The sequence below is a fragment of the Phyllobates terribilis genome, unplaced genomic scaffold, assembly GCF_046119375.1.
Source record: "Phyllobates terribilis strain yellow unplaced genomic scaffold, ASM4611937v1 Scaffold_8__6_contigs__length_399053987, whole genome shotgun sequence".
NCBI lineage: Eukaryota > Metazoa > Chordata > Amphibia > Anura > Dendrobatidae > Phyllobates > Phyllobates terribilis.
The window spans coordinates 145,777,733-145,804,441 of record NW_027362768.1 but is presented as its reverse complement, the minus strand read 5'-3'; positions in this window follow the sequence as shown (position 1 = coordinate 145,804,441).

Here is a 26,709-nt window from a genome sequence, read left to right as displayed (position 1 = left end):
AAACACAGGAAGGCAAGAAGCCTGTGTCTGGGACACCATTAGCCCTGGAAGGCACGTGGCCTGGAGACCACATCTGGTGAGCCTTAAACCACAGCTTTGGCAAAACAGAGCTGATAGAAGCAGCTAAGACCCGGCAAAGGTAAAGAAGGTGATTGATATGGACATTAGTGTTGTTACCTTGCTGAAGACTGTATCTGAGGCCAAGCGGGCACAGCTGCCACTGAAAGGCGCTAGGATATTACGGGTGTAACATTCCTGCGAGCCACTGAGATGGACTATGTTATAAGCAGTTTATGATGAGTAATAAACTGCTGGACTTTAGTTTACTGGAAACCGTTGCATGTGTGCTTTAATTGACCAGGTGAAGAGAGTGCACCTCAACAAGATCAATAGCGCTACTTCACAATTGGGGGAGAATGATGGCAACTGGTTGCAAGGGGTAACGGCACAGGACGACGAACGTGGATGCAAGTGACTCGCCCCCTGGGTCGTGGGGCACTCGAGACCGGACTTCAGGGCAATGCTGGGAGTAGTAGTGGCGACCCGGTCCCGTGGCTCAGGGTGGTCAGACCAGTGGCAGCCTTTTATATGTTTTAGGTAATGTCCGACTACGCCACCCGTGGATTGCGGTCAGGGAGGACCGCCGCTGCAAGGCAGACCGCTGAGGCTGGTGTTGGGGATGCAGCAGGGAATAGTACAACTCCCCACGGGAGGAGTGTAGCCTCAGGGCAGTGTAATAGGATGTTGGGGGTGATGGTGCAGGTGCCGCAGTAATCACACAGAGTCCAATAATGCAGTCCAGGGTCTTTTACTGCAGAACTTATCACAGACCCACCAGGAGTACAGGGTAGGAATGGACCAGGGTGTCTGAGGGCATTCGTGAGAGCTCCACTGGCCAGGGTGAGTGGGTAGGCCTACCGTTCTCTCTCTGCCCTTGCTGACTATCTCCTCCTTTAGTGGTATGATAGCCCACGTCCCTGAGCTTGCCGTGTACTACGCCTGTATGGCTTGCGACTCGGGCCTTAGGTACCTGTAGCTTCTCCGTGCTGTACCGGTCCCTCTGTGTGGCGGAGCCTCGGCTTCTTAGGCCAAGAGACCTGAAATCCCCTGCGGGTTGGTTATCTGCTGCAGGACCAGCAACCCTGACAGCCTCGGACCCCAGTGTCCGGTTGTGTAGTCTCTCTCTGCCAGGACCGGCTCTCGTCACCTCTGTCCCTGGCTTTCTGTTCCTCCTTTGCCTCCTGGACTCCTCAGCTGCGGCTGACCTGTCCCTCTCTTCTGGGAACCCTTCTGGATGCTTCAGAAGTGGGTCCTGGTCTCCCTAACCCTGCCCTCAGTACCAGTTTTTATAGGGGCAGCCTGCTCCCCCTACTGGCCTGGGACAGGAGGTGCTGCATGCAAATGGTCCATGACCAGAGAACCTCCCTCCTGCTCTCAGACACAGCCTTACAAGTTTGTGGCATCCAGGCCTGGGGTGACACATTCCCCCCTAGGAAAGCTTAGCACTCCGGGACTAAACAAGAAACACGATACAGGGCATAAATTATAACATAAACATAACAGAGAAGAAAACAACAAACAACACCACATATTGAGTTCTTTAGGTAACAGTATGGCCTGTGACCGGGTGTCCATTTCACCCAATAAGGCGAAGTCTCAACCGGTGCGGGGACCTGTCCAAAGCAAACCCCAAACTTTGGCCCTGGGCGTGGCTGCAAGGCGAAGCAAACTACTTTGGACCACTCGGGACCACGCCAGACAGGTTTTTCTTCCGTGGCCGTCTTCGCAAGAGGCACCAAGTGCAACTATTTACAAGGTAGTTCCGGTTATCCAAAGTTCATAACCTGTCAGTCCGTATATCTAGACAAACTGGAGAAAACACCATTAGTTACAGGTAACAAACATATTAAATATATACATGGTACATTTAGATCTTGTACCTATATCCTCCAGCGAGCTGGTTTTTGACCCCTAGTGCTCCTGGTTGACCTCCTTAACCCACTATCATTGAGGGTACAGCTACTAGCTGGGTGTACAGGCAGGGCAGGCAGCTGTCTGCGGGTCCTTTGGCTTACCGCAGGCATGGCAGGCTCACTGTCAGCAGAGGGCTGACTCTCCTGGGCTGCTGGCGTGGGTTCTTCCACCTCTGGGACCGCTTGCTCTTCTTGTTCTTCCCGTCCTCCTGTAGGCTCCTGCTGGGTAGGCTAAAGGAAGTGTAGGATGGGTACCACTATTGCGACATTTATCTGAGTCCAGGTCCGGGGGAACTCTCAGAGAACTGTGCTGATCATCTCTTCCTTGTCCTCTGCAGGTTCAAGGTTATCTTGATCTTCACTTGGACTCTGTAGTTGCTCGGGGCACCTTTTTAGGTGGTCTCTGGAGATGGTGCTAGTGGTTTCTCCTCCATCCTTGGTAATCACACATACCTTCGGATTGTCGTGGTCGGACTGCAGTACTGTGTACGGGTCTCTCTCCCACTGGTCATCCAGCTTGTGTAACCTTCTCTTCCGCTTAGGGACCTGCTCACCAGGTTCCAGGGGACCAGCAGGGGCGTGTTGGTTGAAGAGCCTCTCTTGCTTTTCTCTCGCTTGAGCCAGACTCCTCTCCACACTCTCCTGTACCTTCTTGTACTGTAGCCGCCGTTCCGTATCCCAGTCCGCGTCTGGGGAGGTGTCCTCAGGTGTCAGGACTCCCATTTCCAGGTCGATCGGCAGCTTACCTGGTCTTGCTCGCATCAGGTAAGCCGGGGTGCAATTGGTAGCATTCACAGGGATATGGTTGTACAAGTCAATCAGGTCTGGCAGCTTCTCCGGCCACAGGCTGCGTTCTTCCAGGGGTAACGTCTTGAGGAGATCAATGACGATATTGTTCATCTTCTCACACAGCCCGTTGGTTTGTGGGTGGTAAGGCGTTGTCCGAATCTTCCTACAGCCGTAGAGGTTGCAGAACTCCTGGAATACTTCAGCCTCAAACGCTGGACCTTGATCTGTCAAGACCTGTTCCGGATACCCATGTGGATGGCAGAAGTGTTGCTGGAAGGCTCTGGCCGCTGTTTGGGCTGTCAGGTCTTTTACAGGAACCACTACCAGGAACCGGGAGTAATGGTCCACAATCGTCAGGGCATAGACGTAGCCCGACCGGCTTGGAGCCAATTTCACATGGTCCAGAGCTACCAGCTCAAGAGTCCCTGCTCCACTTCTCGATGGCCCTTCTCATGCCGACCCAGTAGAACCGCTCTCTCAGTAGGAACTCCAGTTTCTTCCACCCGAAATGTCCCGCTCTGTCATTGTAGGCCTCCAGGACCATTGCTGCATCTCGCCTTGGGACCACTATCTGCCAGGTCAGCTCGTGCGTCCGGTGGTTGACAAGCCTTCTGCACAGCTTACCCTCGTAGAGGAATAGCCTGCTTTTCTCCTTCCATATCTGCTTGGCTTCCTCTGGAGCGTCCGGGCCAGGGCTAGCGTCTTCCTGGGTTAACATGTCTTTCACCAGGCGTATTGCAGGGTCGCTATCTTGCGTTTCAGTCCAGCCGTGGTGGGGTAAAGGATTGAACATGACGGTGGTTAAGTCCTTGTCTCTTACCCGGTGAGAATGCTGAGTGGCCCCATACCGGTGGAACGCAGGGAGCTCTATTTCCTCCAGCTCTTCCGAGTCGTCTTCTCGTTCAGGTAGGTGGGGCATTCTTGATAGGGCGTCTGCATTGGCGTTGGTTCTGCCCGCCCGGTATTTGATTGTGAAGTCATAATTGGATAGCCGTGCCATCCACCGCTGTTCTAGGGCACCAAGTCTTGCATTGTCCAGATGTGTCAACGGGTTGTTGTCCGTGTACACAGTGAACTTTGCGGAGGCCAGGTAATGCTTAAACCATTCTATGACGGCCCATACCACTGCCAAGAATTCTAGCTTGAAGGAGCTGTAGTTCTCCAGGTTTCTTTCAGTGGGCCTCAGCTTCCGGCTGGCATACACGATCACCCTTTCTCTGCCCTGTTGGTTCTGTGACAGTATGGCTCCCAGCCCCACATTACTGGCATCTGTGTGGAGAATAATAGGCTGGCCATAATCGGGGTAGGCCAGGATCTCATCCCCCGTGAGGGCCATCTTCAACTGGACTCCTCTTCCGGCTTGTCCCACTTGAAGGGTGGCTTGTGACTTCTGGATTTAGATTGCCCTATCAGGAGGTCCTGCATAGGGGCTGCCATCTTAGTGAACCCGGGGATGAACCTTCGGTAGTAGCCTACCAACCTGAGGAATTGCGTCACTTCATTGATGTTAGAGGGGCTTGGCCAGCTCTTGATGGCTGTAACTTTGTCGGGGTCGGGGGCTACTCCCTCTGCACTCACCACGTGTCCTAGGTATTGGACCTTCGGTTTTAACAGGTGGCACTTTGAAGGCTTCACTTTCAGGCCGTAGCCTGCCAGGGCTTCGAATACCTCGGCCAGGTGCTTTAGATGGTCCTCGTAAGTCTTCGAATAGACGATCACGTCGTCCAGGTAAAAGAGGACCGTCTCGAAGTTTCGGTGCCCTAGACAGCATTCCATCAGCCTCTGGAAGGTCCCTGGTGCGTTTCAGAGCCCGAAGGGCATACAGTTGAATTCACTCAGTCCCATCGGGGTGGTGAAGGCGGTCTTCTCCTTGTCAGCCTCTGCCACAGGAACCTGCCAGTACCCGCTAGTAAGGTCCAAAGTAGAGAAGAAATTAACTGATTTTAGAGCTGCCAAAGACTCCTCTATCCTAGGTAATGGGTACGCATCTTTATTGTGATACGATTGATTTGTCTATAGTCCACGCACATTCTCATGGTACCGTCTTTCTTTTTTACCAAAACCAAGGGAGCTGCCCAGGGACTACAGCTATCTCTAATGACCCCAGCTTCTTTCATTTCCCTCAGCATACCTTTGGCGTTCTGATAATGTGCAGGGGGTACAGGCACAGGCCTGTGTCTCTCTTTTATTGGTGGGTGGCTCCCCGTGGGGATATGGTGTTCTATCCCTTTTACTCTGCCGAAGTCTAGCGGGTGCTTACTAAAAATTCTCTCGTACTCTTGAACCACCCGGTAGACTCCTTGTTTTTGGTGCAGGGGAGTGGAGTCAGCACCCACATGGAGTTTCTGGCACCAGTTTCTGGGAGCCATTACCCTCCGCCTGTGGAGATGGAGGCAACGGTTCCACGGCCCTGATAGCTTTGTGCTCAACAGCGAACAGTTTGGCAAGTGTAGCGTACCTGGGTAAGTGTACCTCCCTCTCCCCAATATTGAGAATGCGAACGGGCACCCTCCCATGACGGACATCAACCACCCCCCGGGCTGTCAAAATGGTGGGCCTGCTGTCTGAGTACATGGGTTCTACCATGGCTTGGTAGTCTCTGCCTCTCAACCCGATTGCAGTCCGACACCAGATCATCATTTCACTTTTGGGAGGCATGGAAATGGGGAATGGGTCACTCATTCTTACGCTACCGATCTCACCACCAGACAGTTCTACCTGCTGCCGTCTCATCAGGGCTCTTATCTCTTCCTGGAAGACCCTCTGTTGGCTGGAGCTCGCATTCATCACCACCTGCTGTAAAATCACAATTACTTCTGAAAGACAGTTTTCAATTACATTAGTACCCACAGTTATTTTAGGGTGACTTTCACGACGGTCAATGTCCACAATGATCACTCCCTGTGCCGGCAGTTCCACCTTACCAGTCTTGATGGTCATCTCTCTGAACCCCACCTGCGGCACGGGTTGGCCATTACTGGCAATGATGCTTAAGTCATCGTCTGGGTAGTGGGTTATGTCAGAGTCACTCCAGTACCGCTTGAAAAGTACGTAGGGGATGGTAGTCACTTGAGACCCATTGTCCAGCAGTGCACTCATGGGGATACCGTCCGGCACTACGGGTAAGACCGGGCGTCCCCCCACGTACTTATCACGCCAATTAGACGGGCCTGATGACCTTATGCCTGGAGGTTGGCCCTCTGCCCCAGGTCGGACCCATTTAAAGTACAGTACCTTGCTATGTGTCCTGGCTGACTGCAACGGCGGCAAATCGGCTGTCCATCCTCAGTGTAGCGGTCGGCGGGCCTCCCTCTGAACGGCGGGATCCTCCTCTGTCAACGCCACGGGACATCCTCCGGACTGGAAGCCAGCTTGATTGGTCTTGACGGTTCCACCTGCAACGACTTTACGGTCCTGGTTAATGCGGCCACACTCTTTGTTAGCTCCTGGACCTGATGGTACAGGTCTGCAGGCTGGGATGGATTTAGGGCCTGTGCATCAGCCCTCACAAGGTCTGCGGGGTAGGGCGCTGCCCCCTGTTGGTAAGTGATGGCCGGGCGCCGGGAAGCTACAGCACCACCTGCTGCGGGTTCTCTGAGCACCCGGATGGCCCGATCCTTGAACTGCGCAAAAGTCAAATCGGGGTTCTGTAGGGCCATGAGGCGCAGCTGGGTCCTGTGGGCGCTGGACAGCAGACCTTCTATGAACTGGTCAGTCACCAGTTTATCAGAGTCCTGCACTCTACCAGGGTCAGCTTGTTTGATAGCTCTCAGGGCTTCTTGCAGGTTCAAGGCATAGTCTCTGATACTATCCTGGGCACGCTGCTTACAGCCATAGAACCGCATTTTGATTTCTGCCGAGGCACGGGTATCAAAGGTACTCCGCAGCCGGGTCAGAATGTCCTTTACTGTCCTTTTCTCCTCATCTGACCATGATTTCACTTCCCGCTGGGCTGCACCGGTGAGCTGCCCCGTCAGAATGCTCACTTTCTGTTCTTCTGTCAGGGGATAAACTTTGAATAAACTGTGCAGTCTTTCCCTAAAGTCAGTTAAGGTATGGGGGTCCCCTGAGTATTGGGGTAGCCAGGCTGCTCCGGGAATGTAGGGCATAGAGAACGGCATCACTGCTGCTGCAGCCCCGCTGGTTGTAGAAGGCCCCTCCATGTCCGTCATCTTCCTCCCCCCTAGTTAAGCATGGCCTACCTTCCGACGATCCTCTTCTGTAGAGATGAGCGTTGTTCGACTCGAACTGTTCGCCAATCTCAAATTCGAGCTGTTTTGGGCGGTGTTCGAGCCGTTCGGCGAACACGAACGATTTGAGATAAATTCGGCTGTTCGAGGTTATGTTCGATAACTGTTCGTGCACCAAAATCATAACTGGATTTTTTCTCAGTAATGATGAAAATTAATGTTAATACGCAGTTTGAGTGTACAGCAGGGCGGGGGGAGGGGCAGGGGATGGATCTCTGCAGGAATAATGAAGATCTCCATTTTTTTTTCTCTTTCCCGCATTTACAGTGGGGAGGTGCAATCTGTCAGCCTATCAGCAGCGCACTCGAGGAGCGAAGTGCTTTTTTTCACACAAGCAAGGGCATGTGTCATTGGCAGTGTATGTCACATGTTCTTGCCCTATAAGACCCAGCCATTTTCCCCGTCGCCACCATTTTCTCACTGCTGCAGCTGCGTGTTAGACGGCACCGCTGTTGCTGTGTGCGCTATACCTTGTTAATTTCAAGCCAATTTTCGCACAAATCTACAGATAGCTTGGGAGTAGGGAATAGTTGTGATTGCAGTCCTTTTAAGGACTAGGTTACAGCATTTCCTACGACTTTTATCAGGCAGGTCTGTGCTCTTAAATAGATAGGTTGGGAGTAAAGACTAATTGTAATTGCAGTCCTTTTCAGGGCTAGGTTACATCAGTTCCTATCACTTTTTGCCAGGCAGGTCTGTGCCAGTGCTGTGCAAGTTTTTTTCACAGCATTTGGCTGAATCTAGCAAAGCTAATACTTTTCGGCCTATTGCAGAGTGTGTTAGTCAGTGGAGTAGCCTATCTGTGTTGCAAGATACACCACCTGTGTATAGAATACCAATTTTTTTACTGCACCTAGTGAAGTAAAACCTTTTGGGCATAGCATCATTCTATTAGTCCATCTATACTGACCTCCATCAGGTTGCAAATTGAATATAATTTTTTTCTGCATCTAGCTCTGAAAAAATATTTGGCCTTCTAGCTGTGTGTGGGACTTGTTCTATTAGTCCATCTATACTGACCTCCATCAGGTTGCAAATTCAAAATAATTTTTTGTCTGCATCTAGCTCTGAAAAAATATTTGGCCTTCTAGCAGTGTGTGGGACTTTCTCTATTAGTCCATCTATACTGACCTCCATCAGGTTGCAAATTAAAAATAATTTTTATCTGCATCTAGCTCTGAAAAAATATTTGGCCTTCTAGCACTGTGTGGGACTTGTTCTATTAGTCCTTCTATACTGACCTCCATCAGGTTGCAAATTGAATATAATTTTTTTCTGCATCTAGCTCTGAAAAAATATTTGGCCTTCTAGCAGTGTGTGGGACTTTCTCTATTAGTCCATCTATACTGACCTCCATCAGGTTGCAAATTAAAAATAATTTTTATCTGCATCTAGCTCTGAAAAAATATTTGGGCTTGTAACAGTGTGTGGGACTCATTGTATTAGGCCATCTATACCAAGCTCCACCAGCTTTTAAATTAATAATAATTTTTAGCTGCATCTAGCCCTGAAAATAATTTTTCTTCCCAATAGTGGTAGCAATAGAAATATGGGGCGCGCGCCTGGCTTACAAAAATATACGCTTCATAACAAAAAACACCAGCTTAGCGCACTGCATTAATAAGATGGCATCATCGTCTCTCCCAGTGCTAGGCCTACTACCCAGGCTAGCATTCCTGTGCCTAAAACACAATGTATGGGTCCACGCTAGCCACTATGCTGAGGGGTCTAAAGCTGCTGCTAACGCTTTATAACAATTCAATTGGCAGATTTTCACAGAGCTCTTCCACAACGCCCACCCATCGGGCAACAGTTGCCCACCTTCCCTATGGGATCTAGTGGCGAATAGTTGATGCCATTAATCAGAGCGTCAGTTGCCCCGTCGACGTGGCAAGCATACGGTAAGGCATGGGAAGAGTGGACACGACTAGTAGCAGGCAGACAGGTTGACCAATGTGAACAAGCCAGATCGCAAGTCACCATAGAATTTCTCCACCAGCTAATTATGAGGGGCATATCAGGGGCGTCAGCGCAGCGGTGTCTGACCGGAGTAGCATTTCACTTCCAACTACTGAATTGGGGAGATGTGACAAAGGTTCATCATCAGACAATCTATAAAAGGGTGGAAAAGGGGTCAGCCAAGTCAGGAGTGTAGACGTCCCGTCCCGTGTCACTAAAACTGATTTCTCACATCATATCCCTAACACCATTAACATGACACTCACAATTTGAAGCAATACTACTGTCTACTGCATTTGTGATCGCCTTCTTCGGGGCGCTATGCATAAGCGAATTAGTCCCTCAATCCAAAATTACCACCAGTGGAGGCTTATTACACCAGGACGTAGTCATAGCCAATAATGCAATACGTCTACGCATACACAAATCGAAAACGGTTCCAGCGGGCAGGGGCACTTGGGTACTTCTACAACCCACAAACGGTACACTGAGTCGGGTAACAATAGTAAAAACATATCTAACCATCAGATCACAAAGTAATTTCTTCCTATCACACATTGATGGAATGCCATTATCAAGATACCAGTTCCAAGCTATATTTAATAAATGCATAACATCGGCAGGGAACCACCCCAAAGATTACGGGACACACTCATTCCGCATAGGCGCGGCCACCGAAGCAACAAGAGCAGGACTGTCAGAAACGGAAGTTCAGAGGATAGGGAGATGGCGATCCACGTGTTTGGCAAGATACATAAGACCGGACTTGTTATCCTAACGTGGTTTGTTTCTTTTACAGGTGACGCTAAGCCAACAGTGTGGGTGATAGGCCACTCGTATATGTATTGGGCAGAAAAAAGGGCGAAAGTCTGCCCAGGCGGGAGGAAATTAGAGTTTCATAACACATATTTCAACTAGAGAGGTATTAGAGGCCTGCTATGGCCACAGGTACTAATGGAGGTAATCAAGGTAGGGAGAGAGGCAAGATGTCCGGTCATCTTAGTTATACAGGCCGGGGGAAACAACCTAGGTCATCACAACAGCACATAACTAATGGCAATAATGAAACTAGACACTGAGTGCTTCAGAGAATTTTTCACAAAACTAGCTATAGTATGGTCAGAGATTGTGCCCATATCGGTATGGCAAGGTGCGCGAGACATCACGGCCATCGAACGGACAAGGCGGGTAATAAATATTCGGATGGCAAAATTTAGAAGAGACAGAGGCGGTGTAGTGGTACGACACCGACAACTGGAAGGAGATAAAGCAGGCCTCATATGGCCCGACGTTGTTCACTTAATGGATATTGTACTGGACATATTCCTGTCAGGACTCCAGGACGGAGTGGAACAAGCGTTAAGAGTGATGGGTGGGGGTCAGAGTCCTGCATACGAGTACGCAGGATCCTCCGTGGCCTGGAAATAGAAAGGACATGTTGGAGAGTTACCCTTGTTGGCCAACTTGCCGGAGTGGAGACCCAGGGTATGCTGCAACAAGCTGAATTATTTTAGAAATAAAATGCCTTTCTAATGGAATGAGTATAAAGAGTTAATAAAGCTGTGACCGATCCTCACCCATCCAGTTGTAAGAGTTACATTATTGTATTGTCAAGGAAAGGGGGGCGGTAGGGGGGCTAAGCGTCTGGGTTTGGTTGGGGGTCCCCAAAGTCTGCCTAGGCTTCATGCATTTAAAAATTCTTATTAGATACACAGGCGGTGCAGCTTACTTCGCAGCTGGGCTACTACGCCCAAAGTATTGCCTAGGCTAGATGCAGTTAAAAATTCTACGCTGACTAGCAGACACTGAAGATTTGGAGCAGACCTCTGAGTAAACAGCTCTTCAGACTCAACCATCTGTGTTACCCCAAGCCATAGTGTATGTAGTTTCTTACAGTTAAAAGGTGGGGGGGAGCGACCCAACCCACCTGGAATTGACGATGCCAACGTCACGTAAGACACAGCAAGGGGACTCCAAAAAGAGTGTCCATTTTTCCCAAAATTGTGGCACAGATACCACTTAACCCTAGAACGCATACCTGGGGCCTCGCAGGCCCGCCCTGTTAATTGTTTTCTATTTTCTGCAAGATTATTTTAGTTAGAATTTTGAAACTCTAGGTATTCTTCATGTATATAGTTGTTTGTCATTTGAGTTTGAGTTATTCCATGTTATTTGCACACGGGCCTAAAAGGCCCCAGGTATATGAAAGTGTAGATTTTTATGGTCATGCGTTCTAGGGTTAAGTGGCATCAATTGCCCCACAGTTGCTTAAAACGGTTGGTGAGGTGATTTTACCAAATCCTCAAGGTTTTAGTCTCCCCAGGATAACACGGGGGTAGAAAAGTCCTTGCGAATCCATGATTTGTTCATCTTTATGAACGTGAGTCTGTCTACATTCTCAGTGGACAGACGCGTGCGCTTATCTGTCAACACACCACCAGCATCGCTGAACACACGTTCAGAGAGAACACTGGCTGCAGGGCATGACAAGATCTCCAGGGCGTGAGTGGCGAGCTCCGGCCATTTTTCCAGATTGGAATACCAAAATGAGCAAGGATGCAGTGACACAGTCATGGCTTCGATGTTCACTTGGAGATACTCCTGTACCATCCTCTCTAGGCATTGACTATGTGTCAGACTTCTTGTCTCCTGTGGCCTTGCAAAGGATGGTCTAAAGAAGTGGTGAAACGATTCCACAAAATTGCTGTTACCAGCAGATACTGTGTTACTGTTACGGTTTGAGTGATGAAGACTCGACAGTCCCACGGTTGGCAAGTTAGAACTGTGAGATTCACTACGTGCACCACTGGTGTTTTGTGGAAAAGCACATGTAAGATTCTGCAACAGCGTCTGTAGATACTCCTGCATGCGTCAATCCCTTTTTATGGCAGGAATTATTTCGGCAAATTTACTTTTGTACCGTGGATCTAAGAGTGTGGCAACCCAGTAGTCGGGATTACTTCGAATTCTGACAATCTGAGGGTCATGTTGCAGGTAGTGCAGCAAGAAGGCACTCATGTGTCTTGCGCATCCAGGAAGACCAAGTCCTTGTTGTGTTGGTAGCGAGGTAAGAATCATGCTTCCTTCCTCTGCCCTCTCCCCCCAACCTCGCACAACAGAAATGTGATCAAGGTCTCCCTCATCTGATGAGTCTTCCATGCCCATCGCCAGTTCGTCCTCCACTTCTTCCTCGGCTCCTGCACCTTCCTCAACAGCTTGGCTGCTACCATGCGCCCTGGTTAATCCCTCTCCCCCACCCTCCCATGCCTGCCGCCTTGGTGCTGCCAACCGTCTGGACCTTGGAGATGTTATCCCTTCCGCATACGACTCCTCCTCTACTTCCTCCACCTCCTCTTGTCCCACCACCTGACTCTGAATTCTGTTTAATGTGTGCTCCAGCATGTAAATCACCGGAATAGTCATGCTGATAATGGCATCGTCGTCAGCACTAAACATCTTCGTCGCCATTTCAAAACTGTGCAGAAGGGTGTGTGGCGCCCCTGAGGGTTCAGTCGCCACAGAGTTACTGCATCTCGCCCAGAGGTGTGGTATCTCACCCTCAGGTAAGGAAGGCATATGGCTCGGGACCCTAACACCTGCATCCAACGCATACCCGCAGTGGGGGTAGGGCGAGATTGCTCCTAAGGGAGAGCACAGTCCCAGGTCCCTAGCTGGTGGGAGGGTCCTATGTAGTGGGTGCTTAGGGGAGCAGCTTAGCGGAGCATATGACAGGGAGAGTATAAATAGGAAGCCATCTTAGAAAGAGCAAGCCAGTCAGAGGAGGAAAAGTGACAGGAGCAGAGGCTCGGCATTAGCTCTGCTCCAGAGGCGGGCCTAGCCTGGGAGGCCCAGGACTGAAGGAGAGAAGAGAGGAGTGGGAGCAGGAAGGCTCCAGGAACCGAAGGGACCCTAGGGCTACGGGCCGTGCAGAAGGCCACCCGTACTCCTGCTGCTACCAGGAGGTAGAGGGGTCAGGCCAGATAAGGGGAACCGGTCCCTCAACTAGCAGAGAAACAGCAAGGCTCAACTAGAAACCGGAGGCTGCAGCATTTCATGTACTGCAGGTAAAAGTCCACACCAGTCTCACTAAGAAGGTAGCCACATAGGACCCAGGGGACGGAACACAAGTCGCCTGCCAAGGCCCGAGGATACCGGATAGAAGTGTCACTGGGTGTGAGGTGCAGGGAGAAGGCCAGAGAAAGGACACACAGAAGGGGGTCCTGCTAAGTACTCCGGAGCTATCTGGGGGTGGACTGAGCCCCTCACTGAGTACGCACAGCACGACGGGTGAGATTGCTCTGGTACCTGTAATCTGGACTGCAACAACTGTGAGTAAAGATCTTGGGACTGCATCACACGGACTCTGTGTTCATTACTGACTCCCTGCACTACAACCACCATCATCCACCCACACTGCCCTGAAGCTACACTCTTCCTGTGGTGAGTAATAATACCATTGCTGCAAAACCACCAGCTTCAGAGGACTGTTCCGCAGCGGCGGCCCCTTTTGCCCCACTCCAGAGGTGGCGTAGTCGGACATTATAAAACCCATATATACAAATTACCCTTGGATTGACCGCCCTGGATCACGGACCGGGTCACCGCCACAGTGACTACAACCCCCAGCATCTACCAGCCCGGCTCAGGGTACCCCACGGCCCAAGGGGCGCGTCAACTTCATAGGTCCCTGATCTGAGACCACTCCTGCAGCGTGATTTGCCCCACCTCTGGATCTCGTTGGCCCAGGCTATACGTCAGAACGTATTACACCAGGGCTGGTCGGTGCTGCCACAGTCGCTGCAACATGGTCAGAGTTGAATTCCACCGTGTCGGCACATCGCATTTCAGCCGGTGAACTGGCAGGCCCAACGACTTCTGTAGAGATGTAAGTCGTTGAGCTGCGGGATGCGAACGGCGGAAGTGAGCACACAGCGACCGTGCCCTCTGCAGAAGGCCATCTAGTCCGGGATAGTGGGCTAACAATTTATGGACAACCAGGATCAACACGTAAGCCATACAAGGCACGTGTGTGACATTGCCCCGGCGAAGGGCCGCACCCAGGTTTGCAGCATTGTCGCACACGGCCTTCCCTGGTTGCAGGTCCAGTGGAGACAACCATTCATGAAACTGGGTCTACAGAGCTGACCACAACTCCTCAGCTGTGTGACTCACATTTCCCAGACATTTCAAAGTAAACACTGATGCCTTGAGCCCTGCTGCCAGCATAGTAAGGAGGTGTGCAGGATTCCTTCTGCGCAGTTAGAAAGCAGGTGGCATTACCAGACAGGCTTTGGGTGCAGGTGGAGGACCGAGAGGAGGTTGAGGAGGCAGAAGCAGTGGAGGAACTTCGAGATAAAGAGGATTGACGCACAACTCGTGGGGACGGTAAGACTTGAACAGCAGCCCCTTGTCCTGCTGTCACCATAGTTACCCAGTGCCCAGTCAGCGACATGTAACGCCCCTGTCCATGCCTACTCGTCCAAGTGTCTGTGGTGAAATGCACCCTGTCACACACAGAGTTTCTCAAAGAAGCGGTGATGTTGTGTGCGACATGCTGTAGTGCCGACTGGGCATCTGGTACTGGGGCACTTCGACGGACATAAGGTCTCGAAAATCCACTGTGTCCTCCAGGCGGAAAGGCAGCATTTCTGTAGCCAAGAGCTTGCAGATGGTGAAATTCAACCTCTTAGCTTTCTCATGGCTAGGAGGAAATGGTCTTTTACTTGTCCACATCTGAGGGACCGAGGGCTGGTTCTTGTGCTTAGACGGGGTTGAGTAGGGTGTCCCCGGCAAACTGCCGGTCTGTGAGGAAGATGCAGGCGGACATGTTAGGTTGCCTTGATCCAAAGGTGGTGCTCTCGATGTCAGAGAGCTCTCAACACCAGCAGGTGTTTCCACTTCCCAATGAACTGACGACATGCCAATCACACTGGCTGTTGCAGGTAAAGAGGTGGCAGGTCTGCGTCCAAAAACATGTGTGACTGCTGTCCCCCCAGTCACAGAGGATGAAGAGGCCGCGGATGCACAAGATGGGGCAGACGGTGGTTGGCCCAGCCTGCTAGGCCGCATTGTAGCACAGTGAGCTTCCCACTGCAACTTATGCTTCATATCCATGTGACGGTACATGCATGAAGTACTCAAACTATGGATTTTTTGGCCTCTACTTAGCTTTTGGTGACAAATATTACAGATAACACGAGTTGGGTCATCCTTATCATTCTGAATAAATGCCCAGGCTATGCAAGGCTTAGAGCCCATGCGACCTGAAGAGCCACTACGACTTGTGGTCAGAGGCAGAGTTGTGGTTGAGGATGCAGTTGTTGACGTGCTTCCAGTACTCCGTCTCTGTCCAGGAAGAAGCAACCTAACCTCGTCGTCAATAGCATCTGTGACGCCCCGCTGTGCTTGGTATCACAGATCCTAGAAGAGTGTATTGATAGAATCCTCCACAAGAGGCCCTCATAAACATTCACACATCTCCACCTTCCACCTCAGACCAGCAGAGGGAGCCCATTAGGGATATAAATAGGGAAGGTGGAGCTAGGCAGTTCAGTTCCTCTGAAAAGTTCCTGCAGTAGAGAAGCCTAAGAGAGGTCAGTCTGCAGTGAAGCTCAGTCTAGTCTAGAGAACTCAGTTAATAGTTCAGCAGTGGAGCACGAGGCTCCTGCTAGCTAGATTCAGTAAGGCATAACCGGAATCCCTGGAGAACTACAAGTCCCAGGATCGCTAAGGTGCTGATACGTAACAGAGCCAGGAGACGCTTAGGCCCCGCATAGTGGGAGCGTGAACTCCAAGAGAAGGCCCTACCACAAGGTCAGCCAGCGCAGGACAGAGACAAAGTTAGGCCTAGCTCCAGGCAGGTCAGAAACTTACTACGCAGAGGCAAGAAACAGGAGGCCCTACACCCGCTCATATTGAGGATCCTGATATTCACCCTTCACCCTACAGTGCTCTGGGATGTGCCTGAATTTCCTCCAGTAAAAGGTACTGAAGTGACTACCATGTCCGTTCCCGTTCTTGCTCTGACCCAGCTGGGTCTGGCCTGTCCTGCATTCCCCCTGCATACGCTGCCCTGAGACCTAGCTCCACCTGTGGGGAGCTATACCATCGAGCTGCCTTATCACGGGTCTCAGTGGACTGCTGCTGCGCTGGTGCTTCTCACCAGATACCACAGGTGGCGTCACGAACTCTTATAAAATTAACAATTATCCACTCTTTTAAAGAGTGACCCCAGGGTATGGGCCAGGGAGCCGACCACCGCCACATCCCCAAGGCCAGGCAAAGGCCCGGGTACCGAGTCATCCCCTTCCCCTGGGCTAGTCACATCCTCCTCCACCTCCTCCGTTGACCTCATCGACTGGCTGACTGTGGGTTGACAGTAAGTGGGATCTCCAACCTCGTCATCATCACCCTGTGTGTTATCACACCCGTCGTCCTCAAAGCCAACCTCTTCCTGCCCTGACCGAAAAGTCAAGTTGTCGCTCCAATCAGGTATTTGAGTCTCATCATCGTCTTCATCATTGTCTCCACCAACAGGAGTGACAGTTTGGGAACGAGGGTCTACATTATGCTCAGAACCTTCTTCATCTGGTCCTGGATCCGACTTATAAAGATTCTGGGCATCAGGGCAGATCATTTCCTCGTCTGGATTAACAGAAGCTCTGGAGCAGACCTCTGTTTCCCAGGCTATAGTATGAGTAAACAGCTCTGCAGACTCAACCATCTGTGTTACCCCATACTCAGACAGGCAGCTGGAGACTTGGGAGCTGTGAGGAAGCAAGTGCGATTGGGGTGACACCTCTGAGGACTGGAGTATTTGTGATGTTGAAATTGAGGTGGAGGAGAGCCCACTTGAAGGAGCACTTGATATCCGCTGAAGCACCCGCTGTTTTTGTGCCTCATCTGGAATTTGTAGCGATGGGCGTGTCTGTAAGAAAGGGATCGTATCACATTGTCCACGAAAAGAAGTCGACATCTTAGTTTGGCTGGAAGATGGTCTTTCTTCTGCAGATGTTACCCCCCCCCCCCACCGCAGTGGGGCTCGACCCACCAGCGGACAGGCACCAGTATTGGGAGAGGGGGGCTGGCCGTCAGAGTCCACCGCGGCTCTGGCACAAACCCGGCGACACGGAGGTGGCACGGGCAGGAACGAACTGGCCGTGTCGGCTTCTCACTTTTTGGATTTTAGAAGGGCATGACATGCCTATATCTGTGTCTCCCCCTCCTTTTACTCCTCCACCTCTTTTCTTTTCGCATGACTATATGTACTTGTCACTTTTCCATGTGTTAGTTATGTCTTGTGAGCAGTTTGTCAGCTTTTGGACACCTTTGAAAGTGTTTTCTATGTGTTTCTATGTGTTTTTGTTTGCCTGCCATTGGTTTTAGCGGTGTTCGAAGGTGTTCGACGAACAGTTCGACGAACAGTTCGGCGAACACACGGGTGTTCGACGAACCGAACCGAACTCGAACACTACGGGGGTGGCTCAACACTACTCTTCTGTAGGCCGCGGCTCCGCTGGTGCTGCTCCGTGTGAGGACCTTGCGTCGCGTCCTGGTGACATCAGCGTCGTTCTCTCTCCCTTCCATGACCTTGCGCAGCGTCGGTGCGTAGGGCGGGGCTTCAAGTCTCGCGCGCTTTGGACGTCCTCACCCCTCTTCTTCCCGCGCGGCGTCCTGAAGATGGCGTCCGATGGCGGGAAAACGGCTGAAGATGGTGGGAAAACTGCTGAAGATGGCGGGAGACGGCTGAAAACGGCGGGAAACGGCTCCGGATGGCGGGAAACTCCTTTTTAAGGTACGTGTACAGTCTTTTTCAGGCACGCAATACCCGTTTGTGGCGGGTTGGTCACAATCCTGCCGACTACGCCAAAGCTGACTCGCCCCCTGGGCCGTGGGGCACTCGAGACCGGACTTCAGGGCAATGCTGGGAGTAGTAGTGGCGACCCGGTCCCATGGCTCAGGGTGGTCAGACCAGTGGCAGCCTTTTATATGTTTTAGGTAATGTCCGACTACGCCACCCATGGATTGCGGTCAGGGAGGACCGCCGCTGCAAGGCAGACCGCTGAGGCTGGTGTTGGGGATGCAGCAGGGAATAGTACAACTCCCCACGGGAGGAGTGTAGCCTCAGGGCAGTGTAATAGGATGTTGGGGGTGATGGTGCAGGCGCCGCAGTAATCACACAGAGTCCAATAATGCAGTCCAGGGTCTTTTACTGCAGATCTTATCACAGACCCACCAGGAGTACAGGGTAGGAATGGACCTGGGTGTCTGAGGGCATTCGGGTGAGCTCCACTGGCCAGGGTGAGTGGGTAGGCCTACCGTTCTCTCTCTGCCCTTGCTGACTATCTCCTCCTTTAGTGGTATGATAGCCCACGTCCCTGAGCTTGCCGTGTACTACGCCTGTATGGCTTGCGACTCAGGTCTTAGGTACCTGTAGCTTCTCCGTGCTGTACTGGTGCCTCTGTGTGGCGGAGCCTCCAGGCTTGTTAGGCCAAGGGACCTGAAATCCCCTGCGGGTTGGTTATCTGCTGCAGGACCTGCAACCCTGACAGCCTCGGACCCCAGTGTCCGGTTGTGTAGTCTCTCTCTGCCAGGACCGACTCTCGTCGCCTCTGTACCTGGATTTCTATTCCTCCTTTGTCTCCTGGACTCCTCAGCTGCGGCTGACCTGTCCCTCTCTTCTGGGAACCCTTCTGGATGCTTCAGAAGTGGGTCCTGGTCTCCCTAACCCTGCCCTCAGTACCAGTTTTTATAGGGGCAGCCTGCTCCCCCTACTGGCCTGGGACAGGAGGTGCTGCATGCAAATGGTCCATGACCAGAGAACCTCCCTCCTGCTCTCAGACACAGCCTTACAAGTTTGTGGCATCCAGGCCTGGGGTGACACACAAGCATCTGGCTGTGGCTCGGCGGGGCCACGAAGATTAAAGCATCTGGCTGTAACTCGGTGGGGTTACGAAAATTGTCGTCGCACTCAAACCTGGTTTGCTGTGGCTTGGTGGGGCCACGAAAATTTTTCCGGGGAGAGCGGTTTGAGCAGCGTACCGTGATTGGTTATGAATGGAGCAATATCCCCAGACGGAATGGAGAAGGGGTTAGATGACCGGCTGCAAACGCTCTTCAACAAAATAGAGTATCCTGAAGAAATGCAGGAGCTGATAAAGATGGCTGTGAAGGGAGCAGCAAATGAGATTGAAGCTATTGAGGGATTAAAGTGCCTGCAGCAGGTATTTGAGAAATGACAACAGGACATGGTGCAGGAACGGCAGGAGCTGTTGGCACCTTACAGAATGGTGGCAGCGGACCATTCCTTGAGTTCTCATGTGGCGCCAGTACTATCCCAGAGTGCCCAGGGAGGTAGTAAGATAAGTTGTGAACTGGGTCCTAAGACTATTGCGGGATTTTTTTTTAAAGTACCCCCTACAGGTGTGGTTGTCCAAAAGGGGGAGGAGTCTCAAAAGGGGGTGGAGCATACAAAACCAGAATTGGTGACTGGTCGTGTGTTGGTACCGCCTAAAAATGACAATTCGACCGTTGGTATCTGGGTAGCTCCAGTAGAAGGGGTTGACATCAAAGTGGGAGGTGACTTGTTGGTTCACAACACCGTGGGGAGTGACACAGACCCCACAGCTGACGGTGACACTACGAAAGTAGAAAGAGAGCTCAGTCAGGAGGAGTTAAACGAGGTGAGAAAGTGCCACTCTCGTCATCGAAGGCACAAGGGCCACAAAAAAGTTGCTCCTGTAGCCTTTGCTGAAAGGGTAAATAAAGAAAATTCAATGCTGTGTGCCTTTATTCCCAGTGTGGATCCTCCTTTAGAAGCAGAGGAGATCAGGATGGAAGAGGAGGTGGCCAATCATGACCAAGAGCTGGAGCCTGTCAGGCAGCAGTATCAGAGTGACATGCAGCAACTAAGAAAAAACATGGAGAACGTGTCCCAGGACCAGCTGAGTCTGGAGTCTGAACGGCAGAAAATAAACCAGGTTGTGAAGAACTTGCAGAGAGAACTGGAGGAAAGCAGTGAGGAAATCAACCAATGGAAGGAAATGTTCCAGAAAAGTAAAGAGGACCTCTGCAAAACCAAGGAGGAGGTTTTGCAGTTGAAGCTTGAGAAAGAAGAGTCTGAAGATGAGCTGAATGAGATGAAAAATCGTTTCTCCCTGGTACAGTCAGAACTGAACCAAGTGAAGAAAGGCTCTGTGGATGCGGAGGAAGCAGAGGTCACAAGAAAGGAAGTGCAGAGATTTCAGGAGCAGGTGAAACAGCTGATGCAGGAGAAGCAAAGGCTGGATGAGGGACTACACCAGAGGGATAGGGAGCTATCTCCCTTAAAAGGGGCGCTGAAGGACGAAGTTTCTGGACGCGATCAAGACCTAGAACAACTGCGCGAACAGTTCAACCGGGAGCTGCGTGAATCCAAGAAGGAGTATGATGAACACAATAGGGACCTGCAACAAACCAAGAGGGACTATGAGGATCTCCTCAAGGTTAAGAAAAAACTAGAGGATGATAAGGCGGATGCAGAGCACATGCGCCAAGTGATTGAGACCACTCTCCAAGACACCCGTGATGATAATGATGATCTCCGCAGAAAGATCCTAGGACTGGAAGCTCAGGTGAAAGAGCTGAAGACGTTCTGTGATGATCTCCAGAGGATAGAGACGTGCCTTAAGGATAGAATCGGCAGGATGGAAGCTGAGCGGAAAAAGATGGAGGAGTTTATCAGAGAAGCCACAGACCAGGGTCAGGAGTTTGCCACTGGAGAAGGGAGGTATGAAGCACATACCTCCTCGAATAATGCGAGCTTAGATTATTCGGTGGATGTAAAAGCCGAGATCAAGAAGCTCAAGGAGACACTACAAGCCCATTTGAAGCAAGAGAAGCCTGAGAGACTGGCTGTCGAGAGCCGAGTGGGCGCATTGGAGACAGAGAGGACTGAGAGAATTCTGCTGATAGAGGAGCAGTTGAAGCAAGAAGAGCTTCAGAGATGGGCTGCTGAGAGGCGAGTAGCTGAGCTAGAGGAAGAAGTTTTTGAGCTCAAAGGTCACCTGGTAAATTACCAATCAGTAAACGAGGTCGCCTTGGAGAAGGAAAAGGGCAAACAAGTTGCGCTTAATCCTCTATACCATGAGAAGGTGGACTTGAAGAGAGCTGAGGAAGTGTTAAAAGAAGATCAGTATGGGATGGAAAATGTCAAGAGGAGAATTCTTGAGTTCGTAGCTGTGAGTCTGTTAGAACCTTGCTCTTAGTTTTTTTTTCCTTTGCTGGTCACATGACCTTGTTGGCCTATTTAATCCTGCTCCGCCCTTCTGGCTTTGCTGGACTTCATTGTATATCTACTTTCTAGCTAGCCTGTGCTCTGTGTCTTGCTCTGTTAGTTTGCTTGGTCTACTGACCTCTATGTTCTATATATTTTGTTTGTTCGTCTGTCTGCTACTATTTCTGTTAGGAGGTGTCCCATATTCCTCCCAGTCCTTAGTACTTGTAGGGATTCCTCCCCCACATCTATAGGTCTCCGTACAGACTAGCTTAGGACTTTAGCAGGTCTGATCGCAGGATCAGGTTCCCTGTTACATCGTAGGGATTAAGCTGAGTTCTATCGTAGGGACAGATCTCCTCTCTTTGCTTAGCTCTGATAGCAGATCATAACAGTAAGTCCAGCCTGCAAATTCTCTAAGGAAAGATTTTTCTGTTCCATCATGGTGTCGGTTCAGGATTTGGCTCATCGCCTGCAGGGACTCTCTCTGGAGGTGGCCGAGCTCCGTCAGCACGTGAGTAACTGTCCTGGAGCACATTTCTTGGAGCCTAAGGTATGTTTGCCAGATTTATTTTTTGGTGAACACCGAGAATTTTTTTCATTCAAAAATGCTTGCTTATTGTATTTTCGTTTGAGACCTAAGTCCTCTGGGGATGAATCCCAGCGCGTAGGGTTCATAATGTCACTTTTGCGCAAAGAGCCTCAGGAGTGGGCCTTTTCTTTGCAACCTAGTGATACATGCTTCAGATCAGTGGATAGTTTTTTTTCTGCTTTGGGACTATTATATGATGATCCTGACCGTGTCGCATCAGCTGAGACTGAGTTGAGACGTTTAAAACAAGGATCAGGTAATGTGGAAAAATATTGTACTCATTTCCGTCGTTGGTCTACTCAAACAGGGTGGAACGATTCTGCTCTGAAAAGTCTATTTCTTGCTGGGCTCAGTGAAAGGGTTAAAGACCTGCTAATTGCTTATCCTACACCTGAAGATTTGCAACAGGCTATGCAATTAGCTATACGGGTGGATAGAAGACTGCGTGCAAGGGTTAATGAGAGCAAATCCTCTGCTATGTCAGTTTCTGGTTATAAGAATGTGTGTACTAACAGTGGTGAACCAATGGAGATTGGATCGGTGGCACCTCGCTCTCAAGAAAAAGACCGTCGATTTTTTGAAGGCTTGTGTTTCTATTGCGGAAAATCTGGTCATTTGATTAAAGGCTGTGAGCTTCGTATGAAGAAAGAAAAAAAAATGGTCAGTCATGCCCGTATTGCCTGTTTAAATTCCAAGGGTGTATTTTTAGCTGCTTCCACGATTGCTCAGGAAAAATTAATGGAATTTCGGGTGTTTGTCGATTGTGGGTCTACTCTGAATGTAATTGATGGGGGATTCGTGGAAAGACTCAATTTAAAACCTGAACCTTTATCATCCCCCATTGCTGTGGTTTCTGTGGATGGTTCCCCTTTGAAGAATATTACTCTCAAGGTCTGTGAATTTCCTCTCACTATTAATGGTGTTCACCATGAGAAATTGGATTTGGTAGTGTTGAATAACTTGCCTTCTCCAGTAATATTGGGATTGCCCTGGTTAAAATTTCACAATCCTGTACTGGATTGGTCTACCAGTGAAATTAAATCCTGGAGCCATAAATGTTATGACAAGTGTTGTAATGGGCGTATTGCAGCTTTGGATAGGGGAGAATTGCCTGTTCCAATTCAGGATTTTTGGAGAGTTTTTTCTGAGAAGGAATCGCAGGTTTTGCCTCCCCATAGAGACTATGATTGTTCTATTGAATTTGTCCCTGGAGCGACTCTTCCTAAAAGTCGTTTATTTAACCTTACTATTCCTGAGAGGAAGGCTTTGGAGGAATACATACAGACAAGTTTGGCCGCCGGTCACATTAGGCCCTCTAAGTCTCCTGTGGCGGTTGGATTTTTTTTTGTAAAAAAAAAGGACGGCGGTTTACGTCCTTGTCTGGATTTTCGTGAGATTAACAAAATTACTGTACGCAATCCTTACCCACTGCCATTGATTCCTGATCTGTTTAACCAGTTAATGGGGGCCAAGTGGTTCTCTAAAATTGACCTTAAGGGGGCATACAATCTGTTGCGCATGAAGGAGGGTGACGAATGGAAGACTGCTTTTAACACTCCTGTGGGTCATTTTGAGAATCTGGTTATGCCTTTTGGTCTTACTAATGCTCCTGCATTTTTTCAGAATCTGATTAATGACATCCTTAGACCTTTGATCGGTAAAAATGTGGTTGTGTATTTGGATGACATTTTGATTTATTCGCCGGATCTGGAGTCTCATTGGCGGAGCGTGCGTGAGGTATTACAGTTATTAATGGACAATTCGCTTTTTGCTAAGCTGGAGAAATGTGAGTTCGCTGTACAGAGAATTCGTTTTTTGGGCTACATTATCTCCAGCAAAGGTTTTGAGATGGATCCGGTTAAGGTTCAGGCTGTGCAGGAATGGCCTAGGCCTATTGGTTTGAAATCGATACAGAGGTTTTTGGGTTTCGCCAATTACTATAGAAAATTCATAAAAAAATTTTCTAGTATTGTCAAACCTCTGACTGATCTCACCAGGAAAGGTGCTGATGCGGTTCAGTGGTCTTCTGAGGCCATTGAAGCTTTTGTGTATCTCAAGGAGAGGTTCACCTCTGCTCCCATCCTTATGCAGCCTGATGTTACTAGGCCGTTTTTGGTTGAGGTTGATGCTTCCTCTGTGGGGGTTGGCGCAGTATTGTCTCAGGATAACGGGGATGGAGTACATCCCTGTGCCTTTTTTTCAAAAAAATTTTCGGAGACTGAACTGAATTACGATATTGGTAATCGGGAATTATTGGCTATTAAACTCGCATTTGAACACTGGCGCCACTTCTTGGAAGGTGCGGAATTTCCCGTTCAGGTTCTTACGGATCATAAAAATCTGATATATCTTGATGCTGCCAAGCGCCTGAATGCCCGTCAGGCTAGGTGGGCACTGTTTTTCTCGCGGTTTAATTTCTCCGTTACTTACATCCCTGGTACTAAGAATGTTAAGGCGGATGCCTTGTCTCGCAGTTTTTCTCCCATAGTCGGTGCTGAGAAAGAGGAGAACATTTTACAAGAAGGTGTTGTGATAGCTGCTTTGGACTCCGTTTTGGAAAATGAGATTCTTAAAGCACAGGAGAATGCCCCTTCTAACACTCCTCATGGGAGGTTGTTTGTGCCTGGGACCTTTAGGAGAGATTTGTTTGTTGAGTGTCACGAATCTCGGTTGGCAGGTCATCCCGGAATCTCTGAGACCAAGAGACTGGTGGGTCGCAGTTTTTGGTGGCCTGGATGGCAGAAGGAAGTCATTAAGTGGGTGCGTCAATGTACTATATGTGCTAGATCTAAGTCCTCACATACTCCTGCTGCGGGGTTGCTTTGTCCTTTGGAGGTTCCCAGTGCTCCTTGGACACATTTGGCTATGGACTTTATAACTGACCTTCCCCCCTCTGAGGGTTTTACTGTCATCTGGGTGGTTGTGGACCGTTTTAGCAAGATGTGTCACTTGGTTCCTTTCGTCAAACTGCCCTGCGCTAAAACTCTCGCTAAGGCCTTTGTCAAGGAAATTGTCAGACTTCATGGCGTTCCTACTGACATTGTTTCTGATAGGGGTCCTCAGTTCGTGGCTCGTTTTTGGCGTGCCTTTTGTGATAGGTTGGGAGTTCATTTGTCGTTCTCGTCCGGATATCATCCTGAATCTAATGGCCAGACAGAAAGGAAAAACCAGGATGTTGAGCAGTTCTTGCGTTGTTTTGTGGCAGACAATCAAGAGGGGTGGTCTGAGTTTCTGCCACTTGCTGAATTTGCTCTGAACAATCATACATCTTCTTCTGCTGGTTGTTCGCCTTTTTTTTGTTGTTCTGGGAGACATCCGTCGTTTGGGTCGTTCTCCAAGTTGGGATCTGCCGTGCCTGAGGAGGAGAATTTTTCCAGTGATTTGGAGAGAGTTTGGACGGATGTGCGTGGTAATCTTCAGGAGGCCAACAGAAAATCTAAAGACTACTTTGATAGGAAACGACAGGAGGTTTTGTTCGCTGTTGGTGACATGGTTTGGTTGTCCTCTAGGAATCTGCGGTTGAGGATTCCTTCAAAGAAATTGGGTCCCAAGTTTGTAGGGCCTTTTAAGGTGCTTCAGGTTGTCAACCAATCTGCTGTTAGGTTGAAGGTTCCTACCTCCTGGAGAATTAATCCGGTATTTCATGTCTCTCTGTTGAAAAAAGCTGTTGTATCGGATTGTGACGCCTCTGCCTCTGTTCCTCCGGTGGTGGAGGACGGGGAATATGAAATTTCTCGCATCCTTAACTCTAGACGGTATAGAGGTAGTTTGCAGTATCTTGTGGCCTGGAAAGGTTTCGGTCCCGAGGATAACTCTTGGGTGAGGTCGGATGATGTTTCCGCGTCCAGACTTATCAGAGCGTTTCACAGGAGATTTCCTGATAAGCCTGGTCCTAGGGGATCCGGAGGATCCTCTTAGAAGGGGGGGTACTGTTAGAACCTTGCTCTTAGTTTTTTTTTCCTTTGCTGGTCACATGACCTTGTTGGCCTATTTAATCCTGCTCCGCCCTTCTGGCTTTGCTGGACTTCATTGTATATCTACTTTCTAGCTAGCCTGTGCTCTGTGTCTTGCTCTGTTAGTTTGCTTGGTCTACTGACCTCTATGTTCTATATATTTTGTTTGTTCGTCTGTCTGCTACTATTTCTGTTAGGAGGTGTCCCATATTCCTCCCAGTCCTTAGTACTTGTAGGGATTCCTCCCCCACATCTATAGGTCTCCGTACAGACTAGCTTAGGACTTTAGCAGGTCTGATCGCAGGATCAGGTTCCCTGTTACATCGTAGGGATTAAGCTGAGTTCTATCGTAGGGACAGATCTCCTCTCTTTCCTTAGCTCTGATAGCAGATCATAACAGAGTCAGCTCAGGGGAAGCATGCAGGGTGAAGAATCTGAAAGTCAGTTGTCCCTGAAACCTGAGCCAGATGATCGTTTGGAGACCACTGGTGAGACAGAAACTCTCGGTACAAGTGCCTCATAGATGTACCCGAAGATTTGAGAGAAGAATGCACCAGAGAGTCAGTGCATGAAGAGTTTAAGAAGGCCGTGGGAGCCTGTAAGGTGTACTTTACCTCAAAAGCTAAACAGCTGGTGGTCCTGTCCACAACCGAAGTCACAGTGAAGAGGGTGGCTGTCCTAAGTGACATGCACTGGCGATGTGTTCACACGAAGCGGATTGTCCGGTTGAAGACAGAACAAGCCATTAAACAACTGGAGCTTATGAGAAAAGCTCAAAGTCTGCGGGAAGAAGTCATCTGGGTGCCTCATGCTCTGCTAAGAAAGCTCATTGGGAGAAATGGCCAAGCCATGCAAATGATGGTAAAGAAGTCTGGCGTGAGGAAAGTAAGCAGTCCACGTGATCATCAGGACGGGAAACTGGATGAAGACGGCATGGTGT